The sequence below is a fragment of the Orycteropus afer genome, unplaced genomic scaffold (genome assembly GCF_000298275.1).
Source record: "Orycteropus afer afer isolate SDZICR_OR568_19922 unplaced genomic scaffold, OryAfe1.0 scaffold00177, whole genome shotgun sequence".
Lineage (NCBI taxonomy): Eukaryota > Metazoa > Chordata > Mammalia > Tubulidentata > Orycteropodidae > Orycteropus > Orycteropus afer.
The window spans coordinates 2,145,498-2,167,083 of record NW_006921764.1 but is presented as its reverse complement, the minus strand read 5'-3'; positions in this window follow the sequence as shown (position 1 = coordinate 2,167,083).

Sequence of the window (21,586 nt, the reverse complement as noted above, 5' to 3'; positions counted from 1 at the left end):
GTGGTAAAGCTCTTGGTGTTTCCTGATGATGTTTCAAAGCAAGTCATGCTGTTTTAAATGACGGAGCTGGGATTTGAACCCAGGTCAGATTGATTCTAAAACCTAGGCTTTTTCCACTATGCTGGAATGGAGATGATCTTCCTTGAGCAAAGAAGTGGTGTTGTGGGGACATTTTACTACAGGAAGTAATGTCTTGTGGCCTTGGCCTAAGAAGCTGTCTTCTCTGGTGCCTGTTTTGTAAGGGCTTTGTGGCGGGGCACTGGCCTGTGTCAGAATGCGGAACTACTCCTACCATGGCCCGAGGTGCTGAGGCCCCATGCTGTGCTCAGAGCTTCTGAGGCACATACACCTTGCAGTTGCTATCACGTGCCCAGCCCCTCATGCTGGGCACAGCTAGACTCTGATGCTAGGATTTTCCTCAGGGAAAACAAAAGATCATTTTTATTGACACTTAGAAGAGAAAGATTATTTTTTTTAGTCATAATTAAGGTGTTTATTTTCCATTTCTAGAAATACAGGAAAAGAAATATTAGATTGGAAGGGTGTCGGCTGTGCTAGGGCAATGAAGAAATGCAACAGAGAAAATCAACTTTAAATCAACATAATCAGTTCATAAAGAGACAGAAATGATGATCCCTGAGACAAGCCCAAATGTGTTTGAAGTTTTTCTTGATAGTTCACTCAAGTTCTGTTCTGAGTAAGTTTCATGGATTGTCTCATTCAATCTTCTCCACACCATGAAATTGGTGCTATTGCTATCCATGTTATAGACAGAGAAGCTCAGGCACGCAGAGATCAAGTAACTCGTCCAAAGTAACACAGGTAATAACCAGTAAAGTCAGAGTATACACGCTGGCAGGACAACTCCAGAACTTCAGCTCTTAGCCGTTATGCTATAAACTCTTTATACCATTCATCACTGTAATAGAATTTCCCAGTTCTCAATCATCAGTAAGCAACCATGGTGAATTAATTACTATCAGGCCTTTTTATGCAATATTTTTACCTCATAATAACAGTAGTAGGTAGATACTATTATAATTTCCATTTTAGATATGCAGAAACTGAGGTTCAGAGAAGTTAAAGTTGTTGTCTAAATGCCAGGGTTGGGATTCCACCATGTCTTTTTGACTTCCAGTCTGCTTTGAAAGGACAAAATCTTCCTCAGTTCTTCCACACAGAGACCTGTGTCTAAGAAATATTTTAGAATATTAGTAGTAAGTGAAATGATGCAGTTTTTAAAATACATACATTGATTCATATAGTAAGAACTCTCAATTTTGATTTGCTGCAGAAATTTGCTGCCTCAGAATATTTACATTTATAGCTCCACATCTCTAGAAACAATAAAATAACCTCTTGACGTGGGTAATTAACAGAACCATAAAACATTCCCTCAAATGGCATCCCTAGAAACAAGGTGAAATGAAAAGCTGTCTGTTGAGCCAACCCCGTTTGAAACTCATTTCAAAACATTTAACCAAAGGGAGATAAGGGAGAGATGTGTGGTTGGTTGCAGGATCATTTAACTACCAGCAGTGTGCTTCCAAATTAAACCATTTAGAAATGGTGTGTGTGTGTGTGTGTGTGCGTGTGCGTGCAGTAAGTTTCTGTGCCTGTGCACATACACTATATGTCTGAGCAACTCAGATTATATGAGCTAGTTGCATTAATTATCTGAAAGGTTTTTCAACTCTTTTAAAAGAACATCAACCTGTCAGGGACTTCTGTGCTGTAAAGAATATTTACAAGCTTGTAACTTTGGACATATCTTTCAATTTCTCTGGTCCTTGGTTTCTTTGTTTGTAGAATGGATGCCTATAAACTTGTGAAGAAGATAGGAACCTATCAGAATGGATGAAAAGAAAAAGACAGTAACCAGTTTTGTTAAGGATGGGAAACACAGAAGCTCTAATACGCAGCTGGAGGGTGTATAAATAGGTACAGCAATTTTGAAAAGCTCTTTGATGTTGTTTGCAAAAGCTGACTGACCTTATGATCCTGTGCCTCATTAATAGGCATGCACCCAACAGAAACAGGCATATACCCAACACAAATGGGCATATGTGTTCAGTCCAAAGATGTGTACAAGAATGTTTATAGCAGCACATTGCCCCAAAATGGAAACAAGACTAATACTCATCTATGATGTTGCTGTTGTTGTTAGATGCTGTTAAGTTGGTTCCCACTCATAGCAGCCCCATGTAAAACAGAACGCTGCTCAGTCCTGAGCCATCCTCACAGTTGTTGCTGTGCTTATTGTAACCACTGTGTCTATGTGTTTTGTTGAGGATCTTCTCTTTCTCACAGACCTTCTACTTTACGAAGCATGACATCTTTCCCAGGGACTGGTCCCACCTAATAACATGCCCAATGCATATGAGATGGATGAAGTCTCACCATCCTTGGTTCTAAGGAGCATTCTGGGTGTAATTCTTTCAAGACAGAATTCAAAGGCATCAATTCTTCTTTGGTCTTTCTTATTCATTATCCAGTGTTTGCATGCATACGAGCTGATTGTAAAGATCATGGCTTGTGTCAGGTGCACTTTATTCCTCAAAGTGATATCTTCACTTTTTAACACTTTAAAAAGATTTTTTTTTTTTCTTGCAGCAGATTTGACCAATGCAATGCATCGTTTGGTTTCTTGACTGTTGCTTCCATGGGTGTTGACTGTGGATCCAAGTAAAATGAAATCCTTGACAATTCCAGTCTTTTCTCCATTTATCATGATGTTGCTTATGGGTCCAGTTGTGAGAATTTATTTTTTTTTATTTTGGGGTATAATCCATACTGAAGAGTGTAGTCTTTGGTCATCATCAGTAAGTGCTTCAAGTTCTCTTCATTTTTAGCAAGGAAGGTTGTGTCATCTGCATATTATAGGTTGTTAGTGAGTCTTTGTCCAATCCTGATGCTGTATTCTTTTTCTTATAGTCCAGCTCCTTGGATAATTTGCTCAGTGTATAGATTGAATAAGTATGATGAAAGTATACCTGATGCACACCTTTCTGATGTTATGCCAGGTAGTATCCCCTTATTCTGTTCAAACAACTGCCTCTTGGTCCATGTACAAGTTCCTCATGAACACAATTAATAGATCTGGAATTCTCATTCTTTGCAATGTCATCCATTATTTGTTATGATCCACACAGTTGAATGCAGTTGCATAGGCTTTAGAACACATGTAAACATCTTTTGATATTCTCTGCTTCCAGCCAGAGTCCATCTGTCATCAGCAATGATATCCTTCATTCCAAACCCACTTCTGAATCTGGCTTGAAATTCTGGCAGTTCCCTGTTGATTTGCAGCTGCAACCAGTTTTGAATTATCTTCAGAAGAACTTTACTTGTGTATAATATTAATGATATTATTCAATAATTTCCACATTCTGTTGGATCATGTTTCTTTGGAACATGCATAAATATAGATCTCTTCCAATCCGTTGACCAGGTAGGAGTCTTCCCAGTTTCTTAGCATAGATGAGTGAGTGCTCTCAGCATTGCATCTGTTTGTTGAAACATTTCAATTGGTATTCCATCAATTCCTGGAGCCCTGTTTTTCACCAATGCCTTCACTATAGCTTGGACTTCTTCCTTCAGTATTGTTGGTTCTTGATTATATGCTACCTTCTGAGAGGGTTGATGGTTGATCAATTCTTTTTGGTACAGTGACTCTCTGTATTCCTTCAATCTTCTTTTGATGCTTCCTGCATAATTCCATATCTTGCTGATAGAATCCCTCAATATTGTAACATGAGACTTGAATTTTCTCTTCAGTTTTTGAGCTTGAGAAAGGCTGAGTGTATTGTTCCCTTTTGTTTTCTAATTCCAGGTGTTGCACATTTCATAAGACTTTTCTTTGTCTTCTCGAGCTATCTTTTGAAATATTCTGTTCAGATCTTTTACTTCAATATTTCTTCCATTTTCTTTAGCAGGTTCCAGTGTCTTCTGACATCTATTTTGTTCTGTTCTTTCTTTCTTATCTTTTTAATGACCTTTTGCTTGTTCATGTAGGATGTTCTTGATGCCCTCCCACAATTCATCTGGTCTTTGGTCATTAGTTTTCAATGTGTCAGATCTATTAGATGATCTCCAACTTCAGGTGAAATTTGAGGTCATACTCAAATTTGAGGTCATACCAAAGTATGACTCAAGGTCATACTTTTGTTCTCATGGGCTTGTTCTAATTTTCTTCAGCTTCAACTTGAATTTGTGTATGAGCAATTGATGTTCTGTTCCACAGTTGGCCCCTGGCCTTGTTATGAGTAGTGATATTGAGCTTCTTCATTGTCTCTTTTCTCAGATGTAGTTGATTTGATTTTTGTGTGGTCCATCCAGCAAGATCCTTGTGTACAGTTGCCATTTATGTTGTTGGAAAAAAGTATGTGCAATGAATAAGTCTTTGGTCTCACAAAATTCTATTATGTGAGCTCCTGCATCATTTCTATCACCAAGACTATATTTTCCAGCTACTGATCCTTCTTTCTTGCCAACATTTTCTTTCTAATGACCAGTAATTATCAATGCATCTAAATTACATGTTTAATCAGTTTCAGATTGCAGAAGTTGGGAAAAAGCTCCAGTTTCTTCATCTTTGGCATTAGGGATTGGTGTATAAATTTGAATAGTAGTATTAACTGGTCTTCCTTGTAAACATAAGAACATTATTCTGTCACTAACAGCATTGTACTTCAGGATATATCTAGGAATGTTTTCTTTGACAAATGCAATGCCATTCCTCTTCATGTTATTACTCCTGGAATAGTAGTCTATGTGATTGTCTGATTCAAAATGGCCAATACCTGTCCATTTCAGCTTACTAATAATGCCTAGGATATTGATCTTTATTCATTCCATTTCATTTTTGATGAGTGCCAATTTTCCTAGATTCATATTTTGTACATTTCACATTCCAATTATTAATGAATGTTTGCTGCTGTTGTTACTCATTTTGAGTTGTGTCACATCAGCAAATGAAAGTCTTGGAGAGAGTTTTTCTTGCATCTATGTCATTAAGGTCATATTTTAAGTGCTTCCAACCTGAGGGGTTCATCTTCCAGCACTATATCAAACAATGTTCTACTGATTTACATAAGGTTTTCACTGGCCAGTCTTTTAGAACTAGATCATCAAGTCCTCTTTCTTAGTCTGTCCTAGTCTAGAAGCTCTACTGAAACTTCTCCACCATCTGACCCTGCTGGTGTTTGAAATACCAGTGGTATAGCTTCCAGAATCACAGCAACATGCAGGCCACCACAGTATGACAAATTGACAGATGAGTGGTGTTCAGGTATAATAGATTGAAAAATATTTCATGATATATTAACCCAATGGAGTACTGTACAGAAAAGGGATTAAATGAACTACAAAAAACAATGTCGTGTCTTCAAACTCCATCTATATTTTAGGATGTAATAATTTTTTTTTCTTCTACTGGCTAAGTAGTACTCCATTGTATTTATGTACCACATTTTCTTTATGCATTCATCCGTTGATGGACATTTACGTTGTTTTTACCTTTCAGCTATTGTGAATAGCGCTGTAATGAAAACTGGTGTACACTTAGGGTTTTCAGTGGCTGAGTTTTTGAAGTAGATTGCCAGACCTTTCTTTGACTGAATCTCTGGGTAGATTTGGACTGTCAACATTTTGGTTAGTATCCTAATGCTTGATCATTTGTACTACCCAGGGATTTCTATGCTGGGTAAGGTATCTATTCATCACTCTTCTTTTAAAAACTTGCCTTTGCTGGTTGTATTTATTTATTCATCCACATGAACTTTAAGATAATCTTGTTAAGGTATATAAAACAAAATACCACACCCCCATTGGAATTTTTATTAGAAATTATGGAAATCATAGAAATTAATTTGGTAAGAAGTGAACACCTTGACAATACTTGGTTTTATCATCCAGAAACACACTTGGCTGCCCTATTTTCTACCCTTTTAAATTAAGTTTTCTGTTTTATTCTCTAAAGAATATTTTTAGCAAATGCTTCTTCATTCCCTTGGCCTATCTCAGACTGACCACAGGCCTGTGACTACTGCAAAGGACCAACACTTTGGCAGAAAATAAAAGATTTTATTTTGGGCACTGAGAGATATAATCAGGAGAGATGGAAAAAAAAAAAATCAAGACAGGGAACATCTAAGTTGAGGAGAAAAATATGATGAGAAAAATAGCTAGCTTAGGAATAAGTCAGGAACTCTGGTGGTGTAGTGCCTAAGGCATTAGACTAATAACCAGAAGGCTGGTTATTAGTGATAACCAGCCACTCCTCAGAAGGAAGATTGGGCAATCTACTTCTGTAGTGATAATGCCTCGGAAACCCAAGGAGGGGTTGCTATGAGTCAGATCCGACTTGACAGCAGTGGTTTTTTTTTTTTTTTTTCGGTTTGAGGAATAAGTCAGTCATCAAAGGAGTCAGTGAGGGCACCATTTTGATTCCCAGAGTGGAATGTGCATGCAAGATAGGAGAGTCCAGACCAGGGGGAGAGGTGACTTTCTTTGAGGCTGCAATATCTACCTGCCTATTTTTCTCTCTCTCTGGAACCAGTCCCCAGAGAAAGATCTCATGCTTGGAAAGTAGAGAGTCAGCAAGAAAAGGGAAGACCCTCAATGAGATGGATTGACATAGTGGCACCACAATGGGCTCAAACATAGCAAGAATTGTGAGGAAGGTATAAGACCGGGCAGTGTTTTGTTCTGTTATGCACAGGTTTGCTATGAGCTGGAGCTGACTCAATGGCACCTAATGACAACAGCAACCATTTTCTATCTCACAACAGATGAATTTAGTGATTTTTCCTGAAAAATTGAAGATAGGGAAGTGCGGGAGGGCTGAGTTCCAATATATCTCAATATTGATGTCTGATAATCAGGATGCTCCTCAATGAACTTGACCTGTGAGACAAAATGGATTTTCAACAGGCAAATCTATTTTGAGATTCACACCGAAATTGCAAACTGTTGCAAAGCATATAGAAGGGCAGTGATTACTAATGCTGTTGAGTCTCAAGGTGGCCAGGTCCAGTCTCAAAAATGATAACCTTTCGTGTATGAAGAGCACTACATATTGGACAAAGTAATTCCTCAACCATTGTCTTATTTAACAGCCCTCTGCCCTAATACCTTAGGACCTGACCAACAATCCCCTGTGGTAGTGAGAGAGTCTCTTCTGCAAACAAGGAAATGAACCCAGAGAAGTTGAAGGACTTGTCCAGGTTCCATGGATAGTAAATGGCCAAGCAAGGCTTCGAACCCAGGTCTGCCCGAGTCCAAAGCCCATTTCTTTCCTTTACATTCAGTGGCACATCTGTTCAATTCTCTCAGTTCAAGGCTCTGGATAATGTTCTGCCATGGAGAATAAGACAACCTGAAAAATGATCATTCTTCTTTGTGTTAATACCAAATGCAGCATTAAAAACCATTTGATAGATAGTCATTTTTAGTTCATTGTCTGAAATGAACACCACAAAGTAATTTCCTCTCCCAGTTTTAGAGACAGCTTCTTGCTGTGACTAATATTAGTGGGCTTCCAATATTATCACTGAAATAGGGGAATCTTGAAAATCAAGCAGTGACTCATTGTAAACGAGCAAGAGACTAAATAATGCTGTGATGTGTCATTGTTGTCGGAGGGCTCAGGAAGTCTAGACTCCCAAAATGAGTTGTTTTCCCCGTAGGCTGAGCTCATATCAGGTACCAGGACATCTGTGCCCTGGGGAGAGGAAGCTGCTAACTTGCTCTGTGTTCTATCCTTTTGTCTTAAACCAGAATGTGTCCCTTTTCTCAAAAGAAGGGGTCAGCAAACTACAGCCCTTAGACCAAATGTGGCTCATAGCCTGTTTGTATAAATAATCTTTTATTGGGACACAATCACATTCTTTTGTTTGCTATTGTGTACGGCTGCTTTCTTGATAGAATAGCTAAGTGGAGTAGTTCCCATAGACACTTTAGGACTGTCAAAACCCAAATATTTACTATCTGCCCCTTTGCAGAAAAGGTTTGCCAACCACTCATCAAGACACTTTGGCAAATGCAGTCATTAAAACATCTGCTTTAAAAAAGCATTGGTCAAATGTATATCAGCTTTTGGGAAGGGTTGGAACACAAACAAATTATCATAAAAGGATGTAGCATAGAACACACTAGAAAGATCAAAACCTTGGTAGAGACTCAGGGGTTTGACTTCTCCAGGTTTGTTTTTTCCTTGTGGGAGTTTCTGTTCTTGGCAGGGTTTTCTCTATAAGGATCTGTCTGGATTTCAAGCTGCTCAATATGATTCCTCTCAGTGTGTTTGGGAACAATCTATTCTGTACTCTGAAAAGGGTTATTAGTAGTTTACCTTAATTATCAGAGTCATCTGCCAAGAAAGAAAATGAATATTTGGTAGTTTCAGCTTTATGCATGTGGAAGTTTCCAGTCATTAAAATCTTTCCCTTTCTTTTCTTACTAGGGTGAAGTGAGTGACAGAATTATATTTGAATTTTATAATTGATTTATAGAGCTGGTCTCAGGATGAGCTGAACACCCTTTCAAATGGAAAGCTGGTCTCCAGAGGTGGACAGCCCCCATCTAAACACAGCCATATGGAGTTCTTGAAAAAGGCAGCAGCGATATCATGTTTATTTTTTTCTGCTTTGTGGAAATGTGCTCATCATCCAAAAAGCCTCTGGCTGAATGTATCCAAACATGTATTGCAATGAAGAACTGATAACTGAATACAGGAAAGAGAATAGGGGTCCGACACAGGGCCATCTGAATTTAAATTCCAGCTTTGGCATGAATGCCCCTTCTCCGGGCCCTGGCAGGAGGATTATCGCTCTTTACTTAAAGGGTAATTTAGCTGTCAGCATTTCCTTCTTACACTTCACTGTTCCTTTTCTGTTCGACTTTTTAATTTCTTACTAAGTAAATCATCTGACTTTTTTTTTCCTTTGGAACATAATTCATCTTCGTAGGGTTTGACTGCTTTTCTTAGCTTGTATCTCATGGATACTTAGTTGCTTTGATTGCTGCTTTTCCCAAGCTCAATGACCCCACTTAAGACAAATGGGGAAACCGAAATGAGAAATCAGAACCAAAGGCAAGATGCTTCCTTCTCCATTCTGTTTTGTAGAGCCCATTACAGAAACACTTCACAAATCGGAGTTAATAAAGAGGCAGTAGGAATAACATGGAAAGTGAAATACGTTGGAGAAGCAAATGCCAAATGGCCAGAGCACAGTGTGAGAAGCCCTGAACCCAAGCTTCAAAAGCTTCGTTGAAGGAAGAAACATTAAAAAAAAAAAAGCAAACCTCACACTTATGGATGAATGATGCCGCTAAAGGAGCTGACAGCAGAAGTAATTTAAGAGGAAAGCCCGATGTTCAAACATGAGGAGGAAGAACAGTCGCTGCATTGTCAGTCGGCAAACGAGGGGATAGGCAAGGAAGCAGCCAGAGAAGCAAATGCTGCAAACATTAGCAGTTTATGAAGTACCCACAGAGTGGGAGTGTGCCACAAATAAAAACAGATAGAGAAATGAGTTCTGAACATCCTGTCTAGGTAGGCAGGGGAGAAATCACACTTTCCTAGATGTGCACACAAACGAAGAGTGTCTACAACTTCTGTATATCAAATAGCTGCAGGGGAATCCCAACTGGTGCTGGAAGGAAATTCAGAAAGAAATATTTGGAGTTGGTAGACCCATCAGAGAATAAGGGTTAGAAAAATGCCCTTTTCAGACCCGGCCTAATTTATTATTGCCTGGAACAGTCTATGGACTTATCCCTTGGTAAGCCCTCTGGTGGTGGTGTGACCAGGCCAGGCACCTAGATACTACTCTGGGATGTCAAGTGTCAATACTATCACTGCTGCCTCTGAGGCCTCAAGCTGTTCTTTCATCTCTGTATTATCTGTTTTTCTAGCACTGTTTCAGCATATATTTGATGTTAGAAACATGTGTATTGAATGAATGACCAAACGCTTATGAGGAAATGGCAGGCAGTAATCACAGTGGTTAAGAGCATCAGACAGAGGTAGGTTCAAATCCTGATAACAACTGTGTGACCTTACCTTACCAGTGGTGTGACCTTGAGTTTGGTAATTATTTTCTCTGAACGTTGATTTCCCTATCTGTATAACAATACCAATCTTACAGTGTTGTGAGGATTAAATATAAGACTTTGCAGCATTAAAAGCATTCAAAAGATGGTAGATTATTGTTATCATAGGGCCTTACACCTCCCAGATATATGCATTTTAACAGAAGTACTTAAGGTGTAATAGTTATGCTATTAGATTTGAAGGCAGTGAGATAAGAAAAAAAGGTGATGAGTTGAAAGAGAGTTAGCTGTGGAGTTCAAATAGGGTCAGGGCAGGCAGTCTGGGACCAATGAAGTGAATTCTAAGATGTGTTTTGAGACCTGCTATGTAGCTTGGGATGAGACTAAGTTTAAATAAGCCACGTAGCATCAAGAAGGATGGGCTGACCTGTTACATTAACTGAACCTTAGTTTCTCATCTAAAAATAAGGGGATTAGATTACTAGGTAGTCTCTAAAAGGTTATGGTTCTAGGATAAACTTAAATTGAGATAGATTTTGAAGTGAATATAAATCCACATATGAATAAACAGTGGGATTGGAAGGATTGGAATTCTGTCATCTTGTCCCCTGACCCAGGCCTGGAAACAACCCCTAGTTGTTGTCGAGTTGTTTACGACTCATGGTGACCCCATGTTTCAGAGCAGAAGTGTGCTCCATAAGGTTTCCAGTGGCTGATTTTTGGAAGTAGATCACCAGGCCTTTCTTCTGAGCCATCTCTGGGTGGACTTGAACCTCCAGCCTTTTGGTTAGCAGGCAAGTGCACTAAGTGTTTGCATCACTCAAGGACTTTAATTTGTCTTGCATTCTTCACGTAATTAGCTTAACAATGTTTGGGGTAAAATGAGGAATGAATGAAGAATTCTTTTTATTACTTGACTTGCTGCTTTCCAAAACATGAATTACTAGTATATTGATGGGAAAAATATTAACTCTGCCCTTGTGGTCCTTGGTCTCAGAAATTCACTAGAAGTCAGTCTTGAGAAAGACAATATCCTATGCTTTGTATACTATCATACACAGGAAGAAATATAATCATTAAAAAATAATCATCTTGAATTTTTGATGATGCTCTGCTTGTTTGTAATTTTATTATTCATAGGTGTTAGCTTTGCAATTACAAAGCATGTTGTTGGTATTTCGGAGCAGTTCTGACATCAAATTTGGTCTGCCAATAGATGGGATGAACTTGTCAAGGAAAATAGGACAATGACAATGGATAAAATCCTATTTGGTTTCTATAGCTAATAATCTTGTTCAGAGCATAAGATATTTGAACACCGTAATGTGATTTCCACATTAAAAGCCCATGCCAGTCAATTCAAAACTTAAGTAAATAGAGCAGAGAAGTATAGCTCTACTAATCCACCAATATCATGAAATTAATGATTTTAGCAGCTCAAGGAAAACAGGGATTGTTGTAAAAATCCATATCCAAATGGGTCATTGCCTCTAGCAATCATTATTTGTCATTTATTTGTGCAGTGTGATGATTTCTTTTTCTTTTTTTTTTTTTTTGCCATTCTGGCCATAGCCTTGTAACAATGTCCACAAAATTATAGGATGGGACTATGGAGAATGTGGAAAGTAAAAATATGAATCTAGGAAAATTGGAAATTGTCAAAAATGAAATGGAATGCATAAAGATTGATATCCTAAGCATTAGTAATCTGAAATGGACTGGTATTGGTCATTTTGAATCAGACAATCAAACACATGGTCTACTATGCTGAGAATGAGAAATTGAAGAAGAATGGCATCATATTCATTGTTAAAAGGAACATTTCAAGATCTATTCTGAAGTTCAATGCTGTCAGTGATAGGATAATATCCATCTGAAGAATATATTTGGTGCTTTGAACACCAATGACTGAAGACCAGATAAGTTGTGGGATGACATCAAGAACATCATACATGAAGAGAGCTAAAGATCATTAAAAAGACAGGAAAGGAAGAAAAGACAAAAATGGATGTCAGAAGAAACTCTGAAACTTGCTCTTGAACAGAGAATAGCTAAAAGGAATGGAAGCAATGATGAAATATAAGAGGTGAACAGAAGATTTCAAAGAGCAGCTTGAGAAGACAAAGTAAAGTATTATAATGAAATGTGCAAAGACTTGGCATTAGAAAACCAAAAAGGAAGAGCACACTCAGCACCTCTTATGCTGAAAGAGTTGAAGAACAAATTCAAGCCTTGAGTTGCAATATTAAATGATTTATGGGAGAAAATATTGATTGATGGTGGAAGCACCAAAAGAAGATGGAAGGAATACACAGGATCACTGTATCAAAAAGAACTGGTCAATGTTCAACCATCTCAGAAGGTAGCTTATGATCAAGAACTAATGGTATTGAAGGAAGGAATCCAAGTTGCACTAAAAGAATTGGTGAAAAACAAGCCTCCAGGAATTAATGGGATGCCCATTGAGATATTTCAACAAACAGATGCAACACTGAAAGTACTCATTTGTTTATGCCAAGAAATTTGGAAGACAGCTACCAGGTCAACCAACTGGAAGATGTAGATATTTGTGCCCATTCCAAAGAAAGGTGAGCCCACAGAATGAGGAAATTATCAAACAAAATCATTAATATTATATGCAAGTGAAGTTTTGCTGAAGATAATTAAAAAATGGTTGCAGTAGTATATTGACAGAGAACTTCCAGAAATTCAAGCTGGCTTCAAAAGAGGACGTGGAACGAGGAATATCATTGCTGGTGTTAGATGGATCTTGGCTGAAAGCAAGAATGTTTACCTGTGTTATTACTGACTAGGCAAGGAAATTCAACTGTGTGGATCATAACAGATTGTGGATAGCATTGTGAAGAATGAGAATTTCAGAACCCTTAATTGTGCTCATGAGGAACTTGTGCATGGACCAAGTGGCAGTTGTTTGAATAGAACAAAGGGATACTGCATGGTTTAAAATCAGGAAGGGTATGCATCAAGGTTGTATCCTTTCACCATAATTACTTAATCTGTATGCAGAACAAATAATCTGAGAATGTGGACAACCTGCAATATGCATAAGACATGACCATGCTTACTCAAAGTGAAGATGATTTGAAGCACTTACTGATGAAGATCAAAGACTACAGTCTTCAGTATGGATTACACCTCAACATAAAGAAAACAAAAATCCTCACAACTGGACCAATAAGCAACATGATAAATAGAAAAAAGATTGAAGTTGTCAGGGATTTAATTTTACGTGGATCCACAATCAACACCCAAGGAAGCAGCAGTCAAGAAATCAGATGTCCTATTGCACTGGGCAAATCTGCTGCAAAAGACCTCTTTAAAGTGTTAAGCAAAGATGTCACTTTGAAGACTACAGTGCACCTAACCCAAGCCATGGTATATTCAGTCACCTCATATGCATGGGAAAACTGAACAATGAACAAGGAAGACTAAAGAAGAGTTGATGCCTTGAATTGTGGTGTTGGAAAGAATACTGAAAATACCATAGGCTGCCAGATAAATGAACAAATCAATCCTAGAAGAAGTGCAGCCACTTCTTAGAAGCTAGAATAGCTAGACAGTGTCTCACCTACTCTACTCATGTTGTCAGAAGGGATCAGTCCTTGGAGAAGGATATCAGAAGGAGAGGGTCACTGAAAAAGGAGAAGACCCTCAATGAGATGGATTGAGTCAGTGGCTGCAATGATGGGCTCAAGTATAGCAAGGATTGTGAAGATAGTGCTGTGTTCCTTTCTGTTGTGCGTAGAGTCACTATGAGTCAGAGCCGACTCGATGGCACCTGACAACAACATGCAGACAAGGTGCTATGGCCCATGAAGGGTATTTGACAGCCTGTAATAATGCAAGCAAGGTTTATGACACCTTTGTGGAGGTGGGAACATGCCAATACAGTGTATGGAACCCTAATGAGGGCTTTGGTAAATTTGACATCCACTAAGCTTAAAATGAGCTATTCCAGAGGTGGAAAGAGGGGAAGCCTCACTACAATTAAGAAGGAAGAGCTGGGAGGAGAGCACATCCTTTGGATATGGGGTCTCTGTGCTGAGGACTTCCTAGATGCAAGAGACAGAGTTGTCACACTGGAGAGAGTGTAGATGGAAAGAAGCAGCAGCAGAGGAACAGTGGCACAGAACCGGGAGACTAGCAGGAGGCTGACGGGGGGGCTTCCCAGCCCACAGAGCAAGGTGGCCACGGTGGGCAAGCTGACCCATGGAGCAACACTGCTGAGCACCTTTGGACAGAGGCTTACTGGCGGAGTCGGGTGCCTCTGGGTGCTTATCAACAGAGCTAAAGAACTTTGTAACACTTGCTTGAGCAGGGCTAAGGCCAGGCTGAGTAGGTCCTAGAGAAGCCTGTTTTCAAGGGGCAGAGAGGGGCCCTGCATGGCTGAGAGGAGCTGAGACAGAGCTGTCCTGCACTGAAGTGGAGGCACACTGGAGTGGAGGGGAGACTGCTTACATGCTTCCTGATCCTGATCCTGAGCAGTAACCATTATTTCTCTAATAAACTCTCAAACTGTCAGTATGGTCTGTTAAATCTGTATGGCCATTGCAATGAATTATCGAACCCAGCAGAGATGTAGAGAGTGCTGTAGGAGTGATAGCTGAAGTCAGGATTGGTAAAAAGATTGGAGGGTAGAGGTAAGTTTTGACCTCCACCTCATAGGAATCATCACCTTTGGGCTTTGATGATTTTGGTTCTTTGACTTTCCGCTAGTGAGGATGGGCCTGGAGGTCTGATGACACCTCCATGGTGCCATTTTTACAATCTGACACCAAAGGTGTGAACTGCACATTATCAGAGTCAAAGTTTTGCGTAAAACAAAACAAAGCCTCTTTCTCCAAGGCTTACACTCTGAAGGTGTGCAAGTGACTCATGAGAATGTGTCAAAACAAAACAAAACAAAAAACAAAACAAAAAAACAAACCCAGAACAAAACACAAATCAGCAAGAGGCATGGGGATAATATATCTGAAGGTGGCCTTGGAAAAGATGTATTTTCCATAAAAGGAAACCAGGAGTATATACGAACATACTATTGAAGCTTTTCTAAGATGAAGTAGGTTTTGGAAAAATGTGGCATCTTCTTTGGCCATCAGTCATTCAAGGGACAAAATGGTCTCTGACATCTATGTACTCTTGATATTGTCTTCCAACATCTTACAAAGCTGTAAGGGAAAGGCATACATTTTAATGTCTAAGTTTGTATGGAGGAATTAGGCTTTAAGGCACATTTCTTAATGAATTAGTGAATGCTTCATGATAAATCTTGTACTTAGCATTTTAACCTAAAAGTATTACTTATTTAACATGTGGAATAGTCAAACAAGAATGAAACTTGTTCTGGAAGAGTTCACACTGCTTACATGGTTTTTCCTCTGGACACCAAAATTTCCAGAACAATTGTCAGTTGGTCTGATTGCTACTTAGCAACGGAGGTAGAAGAAGCAGCCTTGATTTCTGGAACCCTTTTCTTACCTGGAAGGAACTCTGGTGGCACAGTGGTTAAGGCATTCAATTGCTAACCAAAAGGTCAGAGGTTTGAATCCATCAGCTGTTCCACAGGAGAAAGACCAGGCAGTCTACTTCCATAAAGATTTACAGCCTTGGAAATCCTATGGGGCAGTTGTATTCCATTCTATAGGGTAGCAATGAGTCAGAATTGACTTGATGACAGTGGGTGGATCTCTTACTTGGAGTGGTTATTTAAACATGGAAGTCTAAAAGTTTAACAGGAATTATCTGAGAATGGCAGAATCTATGCTAAGGAATGGATGGTCTAGTCTATATAGCAGACATTAAGCTATAAAGAAATTATACCTATAAACACAGTGTCATAGTCTAGGGCTAATGTTTCCTATCACTCTATACCAAAGCATTAATAAAATGCCTAAGGGCAATGTCCTGGTCCTGATTGAATCCTTTTCTTCTGTTGGCCTCTTGGGTCAGTGTTGTCAGTTTGAGTGCCCCTCACTGGTCTGTTGCGCATATCCAGTGTTGACGTACAAAGACCAGATTCACCAGTTTTCAGCCTCTATATTTTTAATAGTTAGATTTTAAGCATGGAATCTTTATTAATTGTCTTTCTATAATATTAGTTATATGCTTCTTCCTTTTATGATTACATTAATAAATGCAATTGTAGAACTTTAAAACCAACAAAACCCACTGCCATTGAGTTGATTCTGACTCACAGCAACCCTATAAGACAGAGTAGAACTGCCCCATAGGGAATCCAAGCCTGTAAATCTATCTCCTGCAGAGCTGCTGGTGCATTTGAATAGTGACTTTTTAGTTAGAAGCCCAATGCTTTAACTACTGTACCACCATAGCTCCTAAAAAAAGATCATCTGTTTTTTCTTGTGAGAGGCCTCTGAGTGGATTTGAACTGCTACCCTTTTGATAGTAGCTGAGCGCCTAACCATTTGTGCCACACAGGGACTCCTCCCGAACTTTGTTGTTGTCAGATGCCATGGAACCGGCTCTGACTCATAGTGACCCTATGTACAACAGAACATAACAGTGCCCGTATCTGTGCCATCCTCGCAATCCTTGCTAGGCTTGAGCCAATCATTGCAGCTACTGGGTCAATCCATCTTCTTGAGGGTCTTCCCTTTTATTGCTGACCCTCTACTCTGCCAAGCATCATATCCTCCTCGGGACTGAGCTCTTCTGACACTATGACCAGATGAGGTGATATGTAGTCTGGCCTTTCTTGCTTCTAAGGCGCATTCCAGCTGCACTTCTTCCAGGACAGATTTGTTTGTTCTTCCACGATATTTTCAGTGCTCTTCACCAGCACCACAATTCAAAGGCATCAACTTTTCTTCAGTCTTACTTAGTCATTGCCCAGCTTTCACATGTGTGGTAGTTGAAATTGTATGTCAACTTGGTTGGGCCTGGTTGAGTGTCTGGGCAGCTGGTGGTAGTTATTCCTCATGATGAGACTGGCAATCAACTCCATGGTGGGACTCAGCATAAGCAGCTGAGTAGCTGCTTTAGGGATGTGGTCTCTTTCCCATATATAGGCAGCAGCTTTGGGAATGGTCTCTAGCTTATGGCATGCTTGAACCCTGCATGTAGTGGTGTCATTGTTCAACAGCCTGCCATGCTCTGCCGACCTTGGGACTTTCAATGGACTTGAATTAATGGCCTGCAGTGTGGTTCGGTAACATCAGGACTGTGCCTTTTTACTTGTCGACCTTGGGCTTGTCAGCCTCAGCAGCCAGCAGCTGTCTGAGTGAAGAAAAGCGTCTAGCTTCAGTGGGCTGGGAGCAGGAGGCAAGGCTGAAGCCCAAGGTTGAGTGGCTTTCACCCAGCCTCTAGAGCCTGGCATTTTGAACTCAGACTTAAAGCCTCTAAACTGTAAGGGAGTAAATCTTGTTTGTTCAAGCCATCCCATTTGTGGTATATTCTTGTCAGAGTGGCACTAGGTAACCAGAACAACATGCATATAAGGCAATTGAAAATACCATGGCTCTTGGGTCAGACACACTATAGTCTTTAAAGTGACATCTTTGCTCCTTAACCACTTTAAAGAGGTCTTTTGCAGCAGATTTGCCCAATGCAATAGGCCATCTGACCTATTAACTGCTGCTTCTATGGCTATTGATTGCCGATCCATGTAAAATGAAATCCCTGACAACTTCAATCTTTTCTCCATTTACCATGTTACTTATCGGTCCAGTTGTGAGGATTTTTGTTTTCTTTATGTTGAGGTGTAATCCACAGTGAAGACTGTAGTCTTTGATCTCCATCAGTAAGTGCTTCAAGTCATCTTCACTTTGAGCAAGCATGGTTGTGTCCTCTGCATATTGCAGGTTGTTAATGAGTCTTCCTTCTATCCTAATGTTATATTCTTCTTTGTATAGTCTTGCTTCTTGGATTATTTGCTCAATCTACAGATTGAATAAGTATGGTGAAAGAATACAACCCTGATACACACACCCTTTCTGATTTTAAACCATATAGAATTCACTTGCTTTGTTAGAATGATAGCATAGTTAAGCCTTCTGGAATTCTCATTCTTTGCAATGTTATCCACAATTTATGATCTACACAGTTGAATGCCTTTGCATAGTCAAAAACAAACAAACAAACAAACAAACAAACAAACAACAGGTAGACATCTTCCTCGTATTCTTTTCTTTCAGCCAAGATCCATCTGACATTGGCAATGTTATTCCTCATTCCATGTCCTCTGAATCCTGCTTGAATTTCTGGCAGTTCCTTGTCAATATACAGCTGCAACCACTCTGGTAGCATAGTGGCTAAGGCACTTGACTGCTCACCAGATGGCTGGCGGTTCAAACCCATCAGCCACTCCTCGGAAGGAAGGTTGGGCAATCCTACTTCCGTAGTGATACTGCCTCGGAAACCCAAGGAGGGGTCGCTATGAGTCAGGGCTGACTCAACGGCACATAACAACAACAACAGCATAGCAAAATTTTACTTGCATGTGATATTAATGATGTTGTTCAATAATTTCCACATTCTGTTGGATCACCGTTCTTTGGAATGGGCACAAATATCTAAGTTTTCCAGTTGGTTAACCAGGTAGCTGTCTTCCAAATTTCTTGGCATAAACAAGTGATCACCTCCAGCCCTATACCCATTGGTTGAAACATCTCAGTGGGTACTCTGTCAATTCCTAGATCCCTGTTTTTCACCAGTTCCTTCAGTCCACTAGGACTTCTTCCTACAATACCATTGGTTCTTGATTGTATGCTACCTCCTGAAATGGTTGAACATCAACCAATTCTTTTTGATACAGTGATTCTGTGTATTCCTTCCATCTTCTTTTGATACTTCTTACATTGTTCAATATTTTGCCCTTAGCATGCTTTAATATTACTATTCAAGGCTTGAATTTTTTTCTTTAATTCTTTCAACTTGAAAAATGCTGAGGTTGTTCCTCTCTTTTGATTTTCTAACTCCAGGTCTTTGCACATTTCATAATAATGCTTTGTCTTCTAGAGATGCCCTTTGAAATCTCTATTCAACTCTTTTATTCCATCATTTCTTCCATTCACTTTAGCTATTCAAGAGCAAGTTTCAGAGTCTCTTCTGACATCATTTTTGTCTTTTCTTCCTTTCCTGTATTTTTTAATGATCTTTTGCTTTTCTTTATGTAGGATGTTCTTGATGTAATCCCACAACTTGACTGGTCATTGATGTTCACAGCATCAAATCTATTCTTCAGATGGTCTCTAAATTCAGGTGAGATATAATCAAGATTGTATTATTGGCTCTGAAACTTTGACATAGGGTAAATTCCAATTCTGCAAATATGCCTGTCTTCTGTGGTTGTTTGAAAGTGGGGGAGAATAATTTGCTGAGATCTGTCTCCTATAGGCTTGTCCATTGTGCAGAAGTTATTGACTCCATATGTTTTGTTATCAAACATCCACAAGCCTGCATATTTGCCTTTTGACTGTTTCAGAAAAACAGCATGATAGCAGAAAGGGCATACGTTGGAAGGTCCCTGGATGGTTCAAATGGTTTGCTCTGGACTGCTAACAGAAAAGTTGGTGGTTCAAACCCATCCAGTGGTACCACAGGAAAAAGGCCTGGTGATCTGCTTCCATAGATTACAGCCACGAGAACCCAAGAGTTCATTTCTACTCTGCAACACAGTGGAGTTGCCATGAGTCAGAATCAACTTGACCTCAACAAGCAGGAGCCTACAGCTGTTAGTCACTGGAATAGAACTTAAGTTTGTTCAGTTTCCTCCTCTTTAAAATAGATGCCTAATATTTCATGAGTTTTTCTGGTTAAAATGAGATGACAAATCTTGAAGTATCTTGCTTATAGTTTAGCAGTCAGTGAACATTCCGTAACTAGTCTTATTTTTGCCCATTTATGTTTGGCCTTTATATAGATGCTGACAAACAAAGGAAGATTTGAGAGGATTTTTTTTTTTTTTCATGGTTCAAAGTAAATCTATATCTTCCAGATAGATTTCAACTTCCTTATAAAATGAGACATATATTACTAACCAAAAAGTAGAATTGCTTTTGCTACTTGTGGCTGTATTAAGGCTAGTGCCTTTCTTTTAGCCTCCAGAAATGTGTTCTTTGGTTCTGCTTTGGGCCACAGGTTTTGGAAAAAAGAAAGGGTAAAGTCTGAACCCTACAGTAGCAGTGGCAGCAGCAGCAGCAGCAGTAGCAGCAATAGACAATTATGTTGTGCAGATAAATAAGGTTAATTCTAAATTGTTACCCTGATCAAAGATCTGGATACAAGGGATGAATTGGATTAATCCTAACGACCACTTGGAGATTCATTTGCATAGGGAAAGAATATTGGAAGCTTTCTTTTCTTATTTTTTTCCTGGTTCCCTGGGAAAGATTTCTGGCTCATTTTAAAGTGTACATATTCAGTCATAGCTCATCTCAGACTTGCAGTGATGAACTGCCATTTCCCACCAGCTGGTCTTTTGAACTTGGAAGTACAGCACACATTTTCTTTTCTTCTGCTTCTTGAGCCCATTTCATGGTTAAATTAATAAATAGAAATAAAAAAAAAAAAAATAGCCAAAGTTAGGGGAGATAAAATAATGAAGAAATGGTGCCTAAGTTACATTAACCAGATTATTATTTTTTATTTGTTTACTTATTTTTAACCAGATTATTATTGATCAAAAACATCACAAGCTTCTGATAGCAAAAATAATTTTTGCAGCGTTTTTTTTTTTTTTCCCAATGAAAAATTTAAGGGTGTTTGTGAGGGAGGTAAAGGTATAATTTGAAAACCAAGTATTATTGGTTGAAGCTTCCATGTCCACCTCAACAAAATGAAGAGAAACATGGGCTACTTTGCTTCAAAAGCACAATGGTTGAGAACACTTTAGTGTTTATGTGGAGAAATTGTACATAAATGTACATGTCTGGAATTCTACACACATACTACCTGGGGGATAAACTTCAGACTTTGTGTCTAAAATCAAAGCAGGAGATAGAGCATGAAGGCAAAACCCTGGCATTTATTTTTCAGTGATCTTGACACACAGGATTATGAGTCGACATGAAAACATCGACCCAGGTGTAGACAACCACTGTCAGCAGCTGAGAAATAACCTGGCAGAAGAACTTTCATCAGTGACTTGGGAAAATGACACAGTCTTAATTCTTAGCTGAATATTGGGAGAATAGAGACTGACACATGTGCCGTCAGGTTGACTAAAAGTGACATGAGAAATGAGCATTTGCATACGTCTCACCCATATCTCACTCCCAACCATACCAGTCCAATATCAATGCTTTCAAACTCACTGAAGAAGGGAGCTCAGTGCTGCAGTGGATGGGCATGTGTGACTGATTAAGAGCAAGAACTCTGCAGCCAGAGGGTCTGGCTGGGCTTGAATCTAAACTCTACCACTCAATAGCTTTGGCAAAGTTCCTTAACCTTTTTTTGTGGCTCACTCTGCATTAAAAATAATTTAAACAAAAACGAAAACAGAAACAAAAACAAACTACCTCATAGGACTTTTATGAGGGTTAAAAAAAAAAAA